This window comes from Bison bison, unplaced genomic scaffold (assembly GCF_000754665.1).
Source record: "Bison bison bison isolate TAMUID 2011002044 unplaced genomic scaffold, Bison_UMD1.0 scf7180017864180, whole genome shotgun sequence".
NCBI classification, from domain to species: domain Eukaryota; kingdom Metazoa; phylum Chordata; class Mammalia; order Artiodactyla; family Bovidae; genus Bison; species Bison bison.
Genome location: NW_011494752.1, coordinates 1,450,285 through 1,456,261, shown reverse-complemented (window position 1 = coordinate 1,456,261; position 5,977 = coordinate 1,450,285).

Genomic DNA, 5,977 nt, shown 5'->3' with positions numbered 1-5,977 from the left:
TCCCTCCCACCACCCCTCAGTCCCACAGACCCCGGCAGGCATGTTGGGAGGAATGCGGTCGTGTCTGGGGCTGCCTGACACGTCCCATCTCCCCAGACAGGCCCCAACAGCCCCTGCTGGAAGCTCCAGGACTCCTCCTAGATCAACTGCTCCTGGAATGGAAGCAGAGCCTCCCTCTGCCCCCTCCCCAACTGCCACCAAAGCAGAAGTCAGGGAGCCGCCCTCCCCACCCCACCCGTCGCCACTGGGGCTTAGAAGACAATGCTGAGACAGACACTTGAGGCTGTGGGCTCCCCAAATCTGCCATGCTGAGGACGCTCGAGGATGTGAGTAAGCGAGGGCCCCGCCCCACCCCAACCTCCCCTGACAGACACTCTTAATCTCCTTCCAGAGAATGGTCCCCCACCCCGGCCCAGCCCTACAATTTCCTCAGTGAGAGGCAGCAGGGATTTGGGCTGAAGGAGGAGATGCCTTTGTTAGAAGATGTTGCTCTGGGCTGTGCGGTGGAGGGGTAGGGGTGCTCTCCAGAGAAACATGCAGCGTTCGGAGGGACCCAGGGAGCACCAGTGAGTGCAGAGCCCAGCACCCGCTTCTTCCATGGTGCCCACCACGCCATCTCTTTCCACCGCCAGGAACCACGGACAGAATCCCTGGAGCATGGGACACAGGAAGAGCTCTTCTTCCCTCTCACTTGATTCAGTGGAACCCACAAGAGGCTCCCTCCTTGCCCCTCGCCAAAGGGGAATCCAAAAGACAAAGAGGGTGGGGAACCCATGACGCATACCTTCACGCACACAATCCAGGAAGAGATCTTTGCCAGCCCACTCCCAACCTCCAGGGACCCTGGAATCCCAGCATCAGAAACAGTTCTGACCGTTTCCCCCACCCATCACTAGACCCTGGCTCAGATCCTAAGGCCAGCCCTCTTCCCCCTGTAGACAGGGATCTAGGTGTAAATAGCCCGGCCTGGTGTTCCTGACATTTTGAAGAGGGGCAGCTTTCTGGAGCAGCAAGGGTTAATGTGATGGGTTAGGAGGTGGCATCATCTGTTGGAACTGGAGTACCCCCCACCTCTGGACTCCCACAAAACCCTGGTTTTGTGTGGCATGTGGCCACTACCTGAGCCTCCTCCAGCCTCCCCCCGGGGAAGAGGAGGTGGCGGTAAAGAAGGGTGGTGCCTCTTGCGGTTGGTGAATCTCCCAGCACCAGCCAGTTGAGGGGAGACCGATGCCAATCCAAACTGGTGAAGGGGCAGGGCCAGGCAGCCCCCTACAGAACCAGCACTGTGTGCTGAGGACCCGGCTGCTCCTAAGGAAGGAGGAGAGCTCAGGACAGCCCAGTCTAAGGAAGGAGACACAGCCCTTGCTCTCAGAGCCCCAGTCTCAGTGAAGAGACAGTCTCTGCTCTTTGGAAACCCCCAGCCTGAGAGGGAAGAGAGGACACAGACCCGAATTACTGAAGCTACGAATAAATATCAGAAAAGTGCAGTTCATGTGTATTCGTTTCCTGGGGCTGCAGTAACACATTATTACAAACCTCATGGTTAAAAACAACCGAAAGTCTTCCCTCACAGTTCTGGAGTATGGAGTCTAAAATGAAAGTGCCACACTCTGTGTGGAAGTGCTGAGGGGGATCCTGCCTTGCCTCTTCCGGTTTCTGTCCGCTCCTTGCACTCCTTGGTTTATGGCAACGCAACTCCAGTCTCTGCCCTGTCTTCATGTAGCCATCATCTCTCTGAGTCTGCATGTCCTTTTCTATCTTAGGACACTCATTGGAGTTAGTGCCCACCCTAGGCTTCCCTGGTGGCTCAGAAGGTTAAGAGTCTGCCTGCAATGCAGGAGACCCGAGTTTGATCCCTGGGTCAGAAAGATCCTCTGGAGAAGGAAATGGTAACCCGCTTCAGGATTCCTGCCTGGAGAATTCCATGGGCAGAGGAGCCTGGTGGGCTGTAGTCCCTGGGGTCCCAAAAGAGTTGGACGTGACTGAGCAACTAACACTCACTAATCCAGTATGATCTTCTGGCAGTTCTTACATCTGCAAAGAGCTTATTTCCAAATCAGCTCACATTCTGAGGTTCCAGGTGCACACAAAGTTCAGGGGGACACTATTCCACCCACTAGCTATGTAACAGATCCAGAACTATCCATGTTGCAGAGGCAGTGATGAAAACTTTCGGAGAGATGGTTATGATAAGATGTGGGCAGGGCCAATCTGGAAGGCTTCTGGAGGCAGCTTTAACAACATATAAAGGTGCCAGGCAGTGAGCATCGGGGAAGTACTGAATTCTCTTGTCTCTGATCCACACTTCCCATCACCCAGTTTCTCTGACTCCCTCACAAATAGACAGCTGCTCTGGGACAGAGATCTTTTATGACTTTTTATTTTTAGATTATCTTCAATTTTCATTAAAAGTTGCAAAAATTTTACAGAACCTATGTGTCCCCTTCACCCAGCTTCCCCTAGTATGAACAGATCACATAAACATTACACAATGATCAAAACCAGTACCTTAACATTGACCCAATAATGTTAATTAACCATGGACTTTTCTTGCATTTCACCAGTTTCTCCAGCAATGACCCTTTTTTGTTGCAGGAGCCAGTCCAGGATTCCGCTCACTAGTCATCATATGTCCTGCAGTTTTCGACAGCCCCTTCTGTCGTTCTTTGTCTTTTAAGACCTTAATGCTTTTAAAGAGTACCGGTCAGTTATTTTTATAAAATATCCCTCAGTTTGCATTTTTCTGATAATTTCTCAACATCAGATTGAGGCGATGCATTTTGACAAGAAGACCACAGATGTGTCATTATGACCTTCTCGGCGCATGATCTCAGGCATCAGAGACATGTGTTGATGTGTCTCAGGGCTGATGACACTAACCTTGCTCACTCGCTAAAGTGGGTTTGCTAGGCTTCGCCATGGTAGTATTGTTTTTCTCACTGAAACTAATAAATACTTGGAGGAAGATACTTTGAGACTATGCAATTTATCCTGTTTCTTTTTAAACATTCACCCACTAGGTTTTGAATCCATCAGCAGAGGGAAAGAGCTTTTGACACCCACTGGCTCAAGAGCCTCATTTATCCAGACTTGAGGGACTGTGGCTTTTAGGAGACATTTGGAGGATTGTCCAGGCCCAAGAAAGAACTCTTTCCTCCTCTTTTGTCTAGCCCCATAGCTAACCTGGGCCCCTCAAACCCTCTGTGCCCTAAGGTATTCCCATACCTCTTCCTTGGAAGAGATACCAAGTCTTTCTCTAATCATCGATGTCTAGAGTCTTTTCTTAGCATTGCCCCCCACCAGCCATGGGGGAAAGAAAGGGACAGTCAGGGTCCTCCTCATGTCCCAGGTAGGAAGTCTGAGGTCCAGAGAAGCTCACAGTCAAATGACCAGTTGGAGCCCTCCTTGTGAGTCTCAGATCACCTCCCACCCGGAGGGTCTGCCCAGAGCTGGGCTTCTCCTCTCCTCCTGGCAGAGTCCAGGTCCCCTGCCTTCCCTTCCCCATCTCTCCACACCCTCCCGTGCCCAAGCTCCTTCACTTTGCCCACCGCCTCTCCTCACCAAGTCCCAGCTACCTGTGTACAGCAAGGGTTATGTCTGCTAGAGCTGAGGGCTGCCACTTCTAGGAATGACAAGCTGGAACCTGAACTGATCTAGACCTCAGCATCTGTCACCAAAAAGGCAGAGCTGGCACAGGGGCCAGAAGCAGGCAGGCTGGCAGGCAGGATTGCAGGCGCAAGAGGCAATCAGGAGCCTGGAGCACCCGGCTCCCCTTTCCCCTTGAAAGCTCTGCCACCCGCTGGTTTCCCAGGCTAGCCTGCCCATCTAGGCTAAGCGTCCTGGGAGAAGCTGGGTTGACACTACCAATGGGCTGATTCAAGTGTCTCTGTGTCTGCAGGCCTGCCTGAGCCTGCCAGCTGCAAGAGTTGATAAATCTGAGACTGACCATCCCACGTTATAGATGCAGAAGTTTCAGAGGCTGAGGAAATTCTCAAGGGTTCACAGAAAGGAAGCTGCTCAGCCAAGATTCAATCCCAGCTTGCCTGGACTGTAAGTTTCACTTTTCAAAGACAAGCCCCCTCCTGCCAGAGAGTCTAAGATGGAAAGGGCCTCAGGTGTCATCTAGTCTCTTAACTTTACAGATGGGGAAACTGAAGTCCAGAGAGGGGAAAGGTCGGGTCCAAAGTCACACAGCAGAACCTGCTTTAAAAGTGCCAAATGTTTAACAACTGTTACCCAGGAATCTGAGCTAGGCAGGGTGAGAATGTGTGGGGTGAAAAGAGCTGTGTCTGCACCCCAGAACCACATTTGGGTTGTTAAGAACATGAATGGTTAGGTGGTCAAAGGACAACAACAGAAGGATTCACTAACCTGCTATTAGCTCCTTGTTCAAAAAAAACAAGGCTTACAATCTCTAGTCAATTACCTGTGATGCCCAGTGCAAACAGAGCTCCACCCCAACAGCCCAGTTGCCTCACAGACCCTTACATTCCCACCCATCTCCCAGCCTCTGCGTGAATTTCTGCTTCTGTCTTCTTTCTGCCCAAAGCCCTCATGCCTTTTTAAGGCCAAGCCTCAATCCAACAGGCAAATTTAAGCTATGATTTCTGTAAACCTCAAAGCATAAAGCAAATGTTCAGTGAAAGGGAGGGAAAAGAGAGAGGAGAACAAGGAAGGAAGGAAGAGAGGAAAGGGAAGATGGTAAGGAAATGTGGAAGGAAGAATAGATGGATGGATGGACTGGCAGGTGAGTGGGTAGATGGATATACGGAAGATAATGGATGGATAAATAGAGTAAGGTGGATGAATGGTGAGTGGGTAGGTGGGTTGTCATGGGGATGAAGGATTGATGGAACACAGAGAAAGGGAAGTCATCCCACCCATCCCAGGATGGGTAAGCATCCTAGAGGAATTCTTAATTTAGCTGTAACTTGACGATGAATAGATGCTAAACAAGCCTGTTTGCTTGGGGAAGCACCTGAGCAGACACAGAAGCGTGAGACATGGTTCTGCTGGAGAATGCAAGCTCTTAAGCACTACGGGGGCCCACCACTGAAGGCTGGATCCGCCTGAGGGAACTAAGAACAGAGGCTGAGAGACAAAGGCTGTGCTGAGGTGCTCTGACCACTCTGGGGGCACTGAAGTGTCCTAAGCAGGGCAGTGACACTCTCAGATGTGTTTTCAAGGGCCACTCTGGCATCCGCGCGAGACACGCTTTGGGAGAGGGGGCAGCAAAGGAAAAGGGGGGAAGGAAGATGCCCCTCGCCCTTATCCAGATAAAAGATGGGTTGGCGGACCCCTCCTCTCCCAGGAAGTCTCACTCCATCACCTTGGATCACCTGGCTTTCCCCTTTCTCAGCCCGCCCAGTGTGTCTATAATCTGTGCACCCTCCCTTGTAGCTTCCTACAGTGCCTTAGGGGGCCACAAATTGTCTCTCTCCCACAGCAGTGTTCAGTGTGTTAATTTACTGTTAATTAGTCTAGTCTGCCAGGGGAGACACAGCCATTGCCCTCGGGGACACCCAATCTGATGGAGGATCTAGCTCTGATGGAGCTTAGAGCTTACTCTGCTTCCTAGGCTGAGGGGAGCCCAAAGCTGAGGAGCCACCAGGGGGGGTGGGTAGCACATGGAAACCTTCTTGGAAAGGTTTGACTCAGGTTTGAAAGAAGGAAGATCCCTGAATGGGTGGAGTGGGAGACGGCATTCCCAGGCAGGGGCGTGGCTGTGGGAACTCCAGCGCCAGCAAAGTCAGCACCTGGGAATCACAATAGCTGTGTCAGGAGCCTTGAGCAACAGGTTGGGAGAGGGTAAGGGAAAGGGCAAGAGAGGAAGGGGTCCTGGGCAGTTCTGGCCTGGAGAGTGGAAGAAAGAAGCAGTTTCCATCAGTCAGAAGTTGGGGACCAGATTCAATGCCATGCCACCCACACATAGGCTGAGACACCAAGGGGCCGGGGGGGGGGGGGGGGGGGGCCCCCA